The following is a 12,008-nucleotide window of genomic DNA, read 5'->3' on the forward strand; positions in this document are numbered from 1 at the left end:
ATGCAGTGGCAGGGCAAATTATGCTGCTTGCACTGGTGAAGTAGGGGGCACTGTTAGTAACCCACTCCAGTCAATTATATTTTCTGTCTATGACAATATCAAAGCACTTTCCCAAGAGCTAGCCTTTAGGAAGTCTATTGACTAGCAGAAATACTGTAGGATTTTTCATTCTCATAGCACTTTGTGCCCTATACGCAGGGATCACAGCCCCCGCTCCTGAAAAGCAGCCACCTCTGGGGCAGAACGTGGAAGCTGTGTCACTGCTTCCAGCAATGCTATGCTACCGTTTAGCGCAGGAAATGAAGAGGAGCATAACCAAGTGAAAGTGCAGAACGGGTGGATGGGAATGGAATTACCCAAGGAGGGGATGGCAGTATTGCCTAGTGGATAGAGCATTAGATGGGGACTCAGGAGACCTGGATTCCTTTCCTAGCTCTGTCAGTGGCTTGCTGCGTGACCGTGGGTAAGTGGTGTCTCCCTTTGTGCCTCAGTTTCCCCATCTGTAAAATACTGACCTGCTTTGGAAAGGGCTTTGAGATCTAGGCATAAAAATAAGAGCTAGGTATTACTATTATTAGCGAAAAGTGCCATAGTCGGATTTCTTTTATTGCGCAGCACAAGACCCACCATCCCTCTTAACACTGGGCTGGAACATTGGTTAAACTCTTACATGGAGGGAAGACTGTCACCTATTGAATGACCATCCCAGCTTCTTAGGGGCCCACCCAAGTAACGCCGTAGCACACCTTGTGGGAGCTGGAAGGGTCAGCGCACACAATGATCTGCCACTGAGACAAGATCTCTTTCAGAGATCGATGAATTTCCCCTCTGTGGGTGTGCAGAGACAACTCATTCAAGAAGTGAAAAATATGACCGAGAGAAAAGTCACTGAGTAGCTGACTTTAATGTCCATACTCCTGTTGGCTACACTAGCACAAAAGCAGATGCTAAAGGACTATCCAGGATCTCCCGAGTATGTGGCCCAGCTGTGCCACTGACTGGCCAAGTCACGTCATCCTGACTCAGTTTCCCTATCTGTAAAAGGGAGATAAGAGCCCATAGAGATGAGATATGGTGAAGATTCATCTAGGGTATTTACATAGATATGGCAGCATTCATCTAGGGTATTTACATAGAAACACAATTTGGTTTTCACATCAACCACACATTTTTACTTGCTTTTCCATTCTCCCTACTCCAGCAAAGGCAGGAAGAAAGGCTTTCCGGTGAAGGCAGCGACCTCTGAGATGTAGGTTCAATTCCTCCCTTGGTCACAAACATCCTGTGAGACCATGGTCAAGATTTTGAAAAGTCTTTTGATTTTGGAAGGGTAACTTGAGCCTCCTTAAAGCAGTCTGGTTTTCAAAGCACCGAGCCTCTGCTCTCTGGACACCTGGGTTTGGGGCATCCCAAATCCCCAAGTCAGTTTCAAAACTCTTGACCGTAAATCTCTCTGGGTTTCAGTGCCCCATCTGCAAAATGGGGTTCATGAGGCTTCCTTTCTCCCACCCTTTGGTCTGTTTTGTCCATTTTAGACTGTAAGGCCCAGATCTTGGAAGGTACTTAGGCTCCGACTTTCCATAGAAGGACAAAAACCACGAGGAGCAAATAAGTCTGTTAGACTCCTCGTGGTTTTTGTGGCTACAGACTAACATGGCTACCCCTCTGATCATTGAAGGACAATGTCTCTTACCAGCCATGTGTGCGACCCCACAACTGGACACCTCAACCGGGGCCTCTGGGTGTGACCTCATAAAAACAACAACCATCCCCAAACCATCAACTCTACAGACCTCTTGACTCAAATAATGATGCATTTGTTAAAAGGATATATTCGGTCCCTGCATCAACACCCGTAACATACACTGCTATATGGAAACCCGCAGTGACAGCTTCACCAGAGAAAGGATAACCGCTATTAATAAAGGCCGGGTGCAGCTAACTGAAAAAAGAATCTAATTCCATAATGGAAACCTCTAAATAGAGAGATATTTAAAGAATAATATGTTCTCACTGGGAAAAAAAATCCCACGCCCCATTGCATGTCTTTAATGGGGTTTGGTGGGTTGGTTTTTTTTTTCTAATTTCTCCCACTGTTATTCTATTTAAAATGTCTCAATTTTATTTTGATCTCTCATACACAATACGGAAGTAATCTACTCCTACGGCTTTCTTGAGAAGACTTGAGAAGCAATAAATCAGTTTGCAGGAGCTCGCGAACAAAACACTTCCCCTCGTGTCAATCAGGGCTGCGTGACTGGCGAACTGGGGAGCGTACTGACCGCCACGGAGCGTGTGGGCGTTTTAGATGCTAGCATGAAATACGTCCTTTGGAGGAAGTTCTACCCACAGTCTGCCTCGTGGAGCCCCCTTGCCCGCGATGGGCACACAGGTAAAGCTATCGTGCCAGCCTTGGCTCCAGTAAGGTTGGCTGAAGGGGGGGTGTTGAGAGTAGGTTGTTGCGTCAGGTATGCACAGGTGTTCTGGACTCCTGCTGGAAGGCTGGCATAGTAGTTACACTGTGGCCCTGGGCTCTGGCCGAAGGTTGGTGGGGTGGGGATGGGATTCAGTTCTCCATCTCTGCTTCGCTCCATGCACAGAGTGTGTGTTTTATCCATGGGGGGAGAGACTGGCATACTCAATTTTTTCCCCTTGGCTATGCAGAATCTCATTTCAAGCAAACACCCACTAAACCAAAACATTCTCCAGGATCGTTAGCCTGGAAACGATCAGCGTGGAAACCATCTCCAGTGGGCGCTTCACACGCCCCAGAATTACTTGGACACTTTTCACAATCCCACCCGTTATGGATCTAGGACATGCAGGGTCATCTCAGCACAAACCTAAGGGGCAGAGGCCAAGCTCCAACTCAATTCGATTCATGTGTAAAATATCCAGCACTGGCAGTGGGAGGAAACTACACAAAGGTCTTGAAACTGCAGATCGCCTGCTCCATAAACGAAACGAATCAATTTAGCCACAGGCAGAGGTAGTGTTTACACAGGACTTCCCCTCTCCAAGCGATTTGCAAACATCCCCTCCTGAGGGCTCCCTGCAGCTTTGTGAAGGAGGGGAAATTTCACAGACTGGGAAAACTCACAGGCCTAGGATTTTCAAAAGTGACCAGTGAGTCTTGGGGCTGGCTTGAGACTTCTTAAAGAGGCCTGGTTTTCAGCAGGGACCTGCCAGCGCTCCAGGCCTCTGAAAATTAGGTGCCAGAGGGGAGGGTCTCAGATCTAGGCACCCACAATGAAGCAGGGGAGAGAAACTGCGGCTAACTCAGTTGGCTGTAGCCGGAGGAGGTCAGTCGCCTCTTGCCAGTTAGACAGGAGGAGGCAGACACCAGACAAATAAATAAGGAGGAGATTGAAAATGACGCTCCTGTCTGGGAAGTTGGGTGAGCAGGAGAGACAGCGGCCAGCTGGTTCTGGGGGGAGCGGGGAGGGTTATTTCCCCAGCTCCTCCTCTTCCCTTAAAAACACATCGCTGCCTTTAAAGGGGGGGGGGATAAGGGACAGGATCCGAGCCTCTTGGAAACGACCAGGGCGGCTCTGTGACTCTGTCCCTCTCGCCCGGGGTCTGGTTTTGTTTATTGGCTCCCCGGGCAGGAGCTGGCGTGGCCCAGGCCAGGCGGGGAGCCGGGGGGAGCCCGCGGCCGAGCGGTCCCGGGCCGGGGATGCGCTGGGCAGGGATCCAGCCTGCCCGGCCCGGCTCGGCTCGGCTCGGCCCGGCTGGGGGCCACGTGGTGCGGCTGGCGGGGGCTATTCCGGGCGGAGGAAAGGGGCGGCAGGAAAAGGGAAGCGGCGGAGCCGGAGCTGAGCGATTCCCGGGGAGGAGAGAGCGAGCGAGCGGGTGGGTGGGGGGCGAAGGCGCCGCCCCACCCCCACCCCGGCCGGCGCTGCTCGGGGGTGGGGTGGGGAAATCCGGCCGTGCCGAGGATGGAGCCCGCCTGGCAGCGGCTGCGGTGAGTCGCTTCTGCCTCGCTCGCCGCGTCCGGCCGGGGGCCTGCGGCCGGGGGGGATCGGGCCCCTGTCCCCGCGCGGGGGGCCCCACGGCGGGGGGGTGTCTTCTCTGGGCGGGGAAGGGGCGGCTAAAGGTCCGAGAAACGCGCCCTGCAGGGCCCGGGGGTCCGCGCCCCCCATCCCGACCCTCCCCCGGCCCCCTTGCACTCCGACCCCCGCCTGCCCGCCCCCCCCCCATCCCGATCCTCCTCCAGCCCCACTGCACCCCGGTTCTCCCTGCCCGGCCCCCCCACCCCGACCCTCCCCCAGCCCCATTGCATCCCGGTCCTTCCCTGCCCGGCCCCCTTGCACTCCGACCCCCGCCTGCCCGCCCCCCCCATCCCGATCCTCCCCCAGCCCAATTGCACCCCGGACCCTGCCTGCCTGGCCGCCCCTCCCCCGGCCCCACTACACCCCGGTCCTCCCCTGGCCCCACTGCACCCCGGTCCTCCCTGCCCGGCCCCCCCCATCCCGACCCTCCCCTGGCCCCACTGCATCCCGGTCCCTCCCTGCCCGGCCCCACTGCACCCCGACCCCCGCCTGCTGGCCCCCCCATCCCGACCCTCCACCGGCCCCACTGCACCCTGGACCCTGCCTGTCTGACTGGCCCACCCATCCTGACCCTCCCCCGGCCCCACTGCATCCCAGTCCCTCCCTGCCCGCCCCCCAGTCTGACTATTCCCCCCTCCCTGCCCAGCCCCCCTATCCCGACCCTCCCCCAGTCTCTCCCTGCCCGCCCCCCGCTTGCCCGCCCCCCATCCCCACCCTCCCCGGTCCCTCCCTGCCCGCCCCCCCCCAACCCAACACTCCCCAGGCCCCACTGCACCCGGGTCCCTCCCTGCCTGGACCCCCCAGTCCGACCATCCTCCGGCCCCACTGCACCCCTCCCTGCCTGGCCCCCTCCCATCCCATCCCGACCCTCCCCCAACCCCACTGCACCCCTGGTCCCTCCCTGCCCGGAACCCCAGCCCGGCCCTTCCCTGGCTCCATTGCATCCCTGCTCCCTCCCTGCCCTGATCCCCCCCAACTCCCTCTATCCGTGAGTCCTCCACACCCCAATCTCCCCAAGTCCCCAGACTCCATTGCATACTGACCCCTCCCCTCTTCAGTCCTGGACCCATTGCATCTGTGATGCCCCATCTCTAGTCTGGCATCTGTAACTCCTACCACCATCCCATTTCATAGTGATCCCTGCATTTGTGACCCCTCCCCCCCGCCCATACTAGCCCCTTGATCCCATTGCATGTCTCATCCCTGCCCTCACCCCCCAGCCTCTGCATCTGTGATCCCACCATTCTGATCCCGCTGGCCAACTGCTCCATAGCACCCTAACACCCTGCATCTGTGACCCCCCCATCCTAACACCCTGCATCCGTAACACCCCGCCATCCAATTGCATCTGTGATCCTCCAACCTCTGCTGACCCATTGCATGCTGACCCCTGCCTACGTGACCCCTACACCCCTAACTCCCTGACCCCATTGCATCTGTCCCCCCCACTGCTTACTGGCACCCTGAATCTGTGACCCCTCTAACCCAACTCCCATCCCGTTGTGTCTGTGATCTTCCCCCATCCTGATCCCAGGGCACCTCTGGGCCCTCCATATTCTGACCTCCTGCATCCTGAGACCTGTGACCCCATTGCATCTGTGACCCTTGCATCGTAACTCCTGGGACCCCATTGTGTCTGTGACACTCTCCAACCCTGATTTCCCCCCACACACACAATTGCAGCATTGTCCCCCTCATCCCATTGCAATTCTTGCCTCTGTGCCCCCCCCTCTGCATTCTGACCACTCTGTCTGCATCTGTAACTAATGCAGCTGCACATGCACCCCCCGCACCCCCATTCACTTGACCCTTCCCCCCCAGTATGGCAAGCGTGCCCCCCCATCCTGCTCCCATTGTATGTGTTCACCCCACTCCCCCCACACTAGTGGGATCTTCTAGACAGACCCTTCCCCTCCCACCCACCTCAGCTCTGCTTTGGGCTCAGAGGCCAGACATCTGGAAGCAAATGCAACATCTGGCTGCTTGGGATGACTGTGTATGGGGTGAGAGGGAGGGGTAGGGAGGCTGTGCTTGCAGACTGATCTCTGTGAAGGCTCACAGCAGGGCTCGAGCAGGGAGCTGGGGCTTTGCCAGCCAGGTAACGGTAGTTTATTATTTGCAAGCATCTTCCCGGCTGGCTGGAGTGGATGCAGGGATGCCCGGCTGGTTCTCAGGCCTGCTCTGATGCCTTCCATTTGGGAAGTTGAGTGTTTGCATCGTGGTTAGCAGAGCAGAGAGAAAGGGGTTAACGGTTTTGCCACCTGCTCTCACACAGGCTTGTTCTCACAACATTGCTGTTGCCTGCACAGTCAGACTCGCACAGGCCCACGTGCACGCTCAGGGCCACAGTGTTGCACGTTCACACTCAGTGTTACGCACCCTGATGCACGCTACTCTCCCACACGCACGCTCACAGCCTTACACACCGGCACGCTCACCACTACCCTGAGGCGCGTGACAGAGCGCACGCTCAGGCTCACGCACGCACATTCGCACGGCTAGTCACACACACACACTGTCGCACTTTTTGCACACAGACATACACGCGCGCGCTCTCTCGCTCATCCACACCAGCTGGCAAACTTCCCTCCCACATCGCGCACGCTGGCAGGATTTCGCTCGCACGCTTGATGCTCACGGCTGCACACCCATGCGCAGAGGTGCCAGGGGGCCAGAAGTGGTTTCCATCGTATTCAGGGCTTCCAGTTTGGTTCAATGGCTCTCAGCCCCCCCTCTGTACAAAGGGTTCCAGCCCCCCTGCCCATGCGCGCCATCTCTGCTGTTTTCCCTGATACCTGAAGAGATCTCTGTTGCGGTGAGTTACTGCTGCTTTAGACACAAAGTGAAAGAGAAAGCAGCCAAGGGAAATAAAAAGCAATTAAGGGAGGAATCTTTCCCATCACCGCTGAGTAACCAAGAAGTTCAGGGCAGGAAAGAGATTCAGATCAGCCGGGGTGGGGAGGGCACTGCCGCAGCTGTCTTTTTGTAGGGGCTGGGGGAGGTACGCTATTACAGGGGGTAACTCTTGAATCATCTTCCCCTGGTGTTTAAACTACAGGGCCTGGGAAGCTGTTGTTATCCGGGATGGTCCCATTGTGACGTGGGGGCTGTCAAATGTCCGTATCGGTGCCAGCTCTTAATAGGAGACAGCTGGGTGTAGGCAGCGAAGCCAGGCACCGAGGATGGTGCTTGGTCCCTCTAGCTCTTGTTGTCCCCCTGAGCGATCTGCAAACCAGAGCTGTGTTTGGTGCCGCTTGAAATGTACCAGCCAGCCGTCATGCTGCACAGCGGAGGCCCGCTGTCTCCCCCTGGAACAGGAGGAACTCCCACTGGTTCCGATAGGATTGATTGTCTCCTGTAGGAGAGAACTGAAGACCATGGGGATGGGCAGGGTATGATAAACTATTGGGGAATTTTGGCCAAGGAGTCTGGCCCCTGCTGGGTGTTTGGGATTGTGCGTTTGTGCTGGGAATTGCTCCTACGGGTTACTTGCCTATCTGCTTTTGAGGCCCAGGTGCGCCGTGATTCTGCAGCTGGGGAATGTTTGGCTTCTTGTTCGCTCATGTGGGGAAAAAATGGGTTTCTAGGCCTTATGGTTGCAAAGTTCATCACCCAGATGTAACTGATACAATCATGGTTGTCAGTGGCACCAGTTCAGGTATTTCTGGGGGGTGGGGATTCAAGTTCCTGTCCCTCCCCCGCAGAGTCTGCAGACAGCCTGAAACCATAACACAGGAGAGGTGAACTGCCTTGTTCATATCAGGTGGTGGTTAACTCTGAAACCCAATGATGGCACGATCAGTGTCAGCTATTAAACTTTTGTTAACTGTTTAATTGCCAATGAGTATACTTACTACTGTTGATCGCAGTTTGCCACCCACACCTTTCCAGGTGCCAAAAACCTCACCTGTCCCCTCCCCAGCTTCTAAAATCCACAACTTCACCCATGCCAAGAACTCCTGCAAGGCAGTGATGCATTTTAACTGCAAAGTTCTGCAGCAGACCGACGATAAAAAATGTAGAGGCCATGTAAAATAAATGGCATGCAATAACCGGGGAAGCTGTAGTGATTGCATTATTTGGTTTCCTGTTGGATTCAGTGAATGTCTCAATGCTGCTAGGGTGACCAGACAGCAAGTGTGAAAAATCGGGACGGGGCTGGGGGGTAATAGGAGCCTATATAAGAAAAAGACCCCAAAATCGGGACTGTCCCTATAAAATCGGGACATCTGGTCACCCTACCTGCTGCAGACTCTCTGGTCAGTCATACAGGGCTGCTGGAGAAGGCAGGGGATTGCTGGAGAGTGCACACGCCCCGAGGACGCTCAGCACACACGCGGTGCATTGTTGAGTGTGTTTCATTATCCACATTGTGCGGAGGGGGAAACTGGGGCACGGAACGGCAAAGTGATCACACAGTGAGTCCATGACAGAGTGGGGAGTAGGACCCAGCAGTCCTGCTCTAACCACTAGACCCAAATCCCTTTCCAGATCCAGGAACGGAACCCAGGAGTCCTGCTTCCCAGTCCATTCTGTTGTAACCACTCGAACCAGCTCCCCGCTTAGAAGCAGTAGAACCCAGGAATCCTGTTCCCTGGGTGGTTCTGCCTTTGCTTGTCTCAAGCAAATCTCACATATAAGGGTTTCCTGTTCAGCTTGGGTTAGGACAACTGCAAGTTCTAATACCCGCCTCTCTGCGGTCTGTTGTGCCCAGTCCTGTGGGGTAAGCTCAGGCCTCTTAAGGAATTAACCTGCGACATGGCGAACTCAACAAATGTGCCACCTCAGACTGGGCACGAGCCAGAACAAATAACTGAAAAATGAAGGACTTGGGAACGGTGAGGGAACCGTTCTGAAGGGTGCCCGGTGTCTCCTAGCGATTTCTTGCAGACCGTTGATTCATCGCCCACTGCTCCCCGTGCCGGCAGAGAGTCAGGCCAGCATGTGGCCCGGGTGGCACAGAAGGGGAGATTTAGATCTGGAAATGTGGACGGAGGGAGAGGGAAGAATCTGGTGTTGGAGGAAGTGTGGGATAGTGGTCAGAGGAGGGGAATGGGACTTGGGGCCCCTGGCTTCTCATGCCAGCTCTGGGAGGGAAGGAGGCCTAATAGAACAGGCGATTGGGAGTCCGGGCTCTGGGGTCTCTTCCTGGCTTTGACCCACATTCTCTTTGTGACTAACAGCCACGTTTCAGGTGGCTGGTGATTTCTGGGTGCTTCCAATTTTTAGGGAGCCCAACTTGAGATGCCTGAAGGGGGCCTTGGCTTTCAAAGGAGCCGAACCCCTACAGATCCCATTGGCTAGAGCAACCGTCACTCAGCGCCCTCCAAAAGTCAGGCCCCTCAAGGATGGAGGCGCTGGGGATCTGTGGCCACTCTTGGAAAAGCTAGGCTCGAACCCTCCCGTTCCTCAGTTTCCCCATCTGGAAAACAGCTCGAACAACCTCTCCATCCCCAGGACCTCATGGCAGTGGTCTCAGGATTAATTACTCTTTCCAGGGTCCGGTATAAATGTCAGGGTTTATTACTAACGCCCTTAATGCCTGCTCCCCTAACAGGCTGTGTGTTGTGCTGGCTTTACGTCCTCTCTGTAAATACAGCATCCGAACAGACAAGTGTTACGGGAGCGTGTAAAGGTCACGTAGTGCCCGAGGTTGCCTTCTCTTTTAGCCTTCCTTGTCCCAGCGGGTGTAACGTAATGGCTTTTTCTGTAACCCCAGCGCCTGCTCTGTGACCGGCTATTCCAGCCCGGCTCGGCTTGCGCTGTCCTTTCCTGCAATGGCCTGCAATTCCCAGCGATGCCCTTTGGCCCTCTTATCGGTGCTGGGCCGGCGCCAGCTGGGTGCAGGGGGGGGGGGGGGGGGCTGTGAGAGGCGGTGGTGGAGCAGTCATAAGATTTTAATAGCTGTGCCGCTTGAAATGGAACCCGGGATTATGAAAAGCTCAATTAGTGTCAATTGTGGATGGAGGGATTTTGAGTCAAAAGGCCTTGGAATCAATCTCATGGGCTTGTTTCAACCCCCTTTTTTTTTAATGTCATTCGGCCTGTTGGCTCTGATTCTGTCTTGTTTGTATTACAGTCGCACATACAGACCTCGACAGCGAGGGCGAGGTCTTACAGAGACAGTGCGGTGCAGTGGTTAGAACGCAGCACCGGGACTCGACAGCCCTGGGTCCTGTTCCCGCGTCTGCCGCTCACCTGGAGCAAACCCCTTCCCCTCTCGTGCTGGTGGCGTTAATGCTTTGTATGATCCCACATGCTCTGTTCAGATTGCTGGCAAGCCCGGTGTTCTCCTCTGGACATGTACAGCGCCTGGCACAATGGGGCTCGCTTGGGACCTCTCTCGTTAATAACACGGCGTGAGAGACAGTCCCTGCCCCAGAGAGCTCGCAATCTAGACAGGCAAAGGGAGGGATCAGCGAGGTTTAACGAAGAGAACTGAGTGTCTGAATTCACACGGCAGGTCAGGTCCCCTGACTCTCAAGGCCTGTCTTCACCCGGAGTTAACTCCCCGCGCTCGAGCTGCGCTCGCGAAGGCCATGTCTGCACTCCAGGCTTTGGTCGACGCCAGTTACCTCGGCATCCAGCCGCCGCTGTTAGTACATTGCTTGGGCGCCTGCCCACTTGGCTGCGTGCGTCTGCTTGCCCGGAGTACTTGCGTCGACGCAAAGTGCGGCGTACTGCGGGTAGCTAACCCAGTGTGCCACGGGCTGCCATCCCAGGCAGTGCCCTTTGGGCCGTGTTCGCAATGCATTGTGGGGTAGAAATGAGTCGTGCAGGGATGCCTGGAAGCAAGGAGTCAAGTTCCCATCGTGCAATTTTCTCCGTCCCATAATGCCATCCGTATCCCATAGACTTCTGGGGCACATCCCACAGCTCTTAGCGCTGGAGGAGGGATTCTTTCCCGGGGACGTGTGGGACAACTTGTCTGTCCTTTCTGGGCGCGTGGGGAAAATGGTGAGCAGGCGTTGGAGGACGGGCAGTGCTCAGATGGTGCTAGCCCTGTGTTTCTTGAATGCAGCTACTGTGGTGCATGCGGCCACCGGGGGCATTTCTTGTGGCCACAGCCACCTGGCCAGTGACTGGGGCAGGGGAGGGGAGAGGGGAAAGCAGTGGCCCCTCGCCTACCCCCCTCTGGAGACACAAATATCAGAGAAGCTGGCAGCCAGTGAGTTCCCCACCTCCCTGGGTGGGGTGAGGCTCTGGCTTCAGGCTTCAGCCCTGGAGTGGCAGGCAGCAGGCTCTGGTCATGGGGTTCTGGGCTCTGGCCCTGGACACAGACTGTGGATGCCGGCCCTTGGCTCACCCCTACCCCCCACCCCCCGCCGTATCATCCCTGGCCCCCACTGCCTTCCCGGCTCCCTATCCATCCTCCCTGGCCCCCCTGTCTCCCTACTCACCTCCCCATCCAGAGCTTAATTCTGGTTTGCCAGGGCTGAGTAAGTCTGCTGTGAAAATTGAGCTCAGTCTGTTTGTTAATATCACTTTTCACAGCCTCCCAGTAAGTCTGCTGTGAAAAGTGATAGAAACAACTGTACATTATTTTTATCATTGAGTCTGCAAAAAAAACCCCCACCCTCTCCGTAAATAAATTATAATGATTTGGACGTGTATATGTGCATATTTGTCTGTTTTTCCTAAAGTTACTTAAGTATTTCAGGAAAAATTGTCAGAGTGGCCACCAGCAAGAGTTGATGGCCGTGCTCTGAGGTCACCGAAAAATGAGTTGGGAGAACCCCTGCGCTAGCCGGCATTCACGCTGCAGAGAGTCTGGGGCAGCAGCCGAGGGGACTGGCCCCACTCCAGTTACAAGCAGCATGCATTTGAGTGGAAGGGTTTGTGTGTGAATGGGGCTTGAGTTATAACAGGGGTAGGCAACCTATGGCACGTGTGCCAAAGGCGGCACGCGAGCTGATTTGCAGTGGCCCTCACACTGCCCGGGTCCTGGCCACCGGT

At 55.7% G+C, this 12,008-nt stretch overlaps 1 protein-coding gene across 2 annotated transcripts in view; it reads left to right on the forward strand.

The window, feature by feature from the left end:
* Nucleotides 1–3,375: 3,375 nt before the first annotated feature.
* Nucleotides 3,376–12,008, forward strand: part of TBKBP1 (TBK1 binding protein 1) — a 61,725-nt gene continuing 53,092 nt past the window's right edge. The window contains exon 1 of one of the 2 annotated variants that reach the window (XM_065578010.1): nucleotides 3,376–3,397. The gene's annotated coding sequence lies outside the window, so the exon portion shown is untranslated. Of the gene's footprint in view, nucleotides 3,398–3,490; nucleotides 3,965–12,008 lie in introns of those variants that run through there. The other variant, XM_008162692.4, reaches the window with a different exon arrangement.

This window comes from Chrysemys picta, chromosome 24 (genome assembly GCF_011386835.1).
Source record: "Chrysemys picta bellii isolate R12L10 chromosome 24, ASM1138683v2, whole genome shotgun sequence".
Taxonomy (NCBI): Eukaryota; Metazoa; Chordata; order Testudines; family Emydidae; genus Chrysemys; species Chrysemys picta.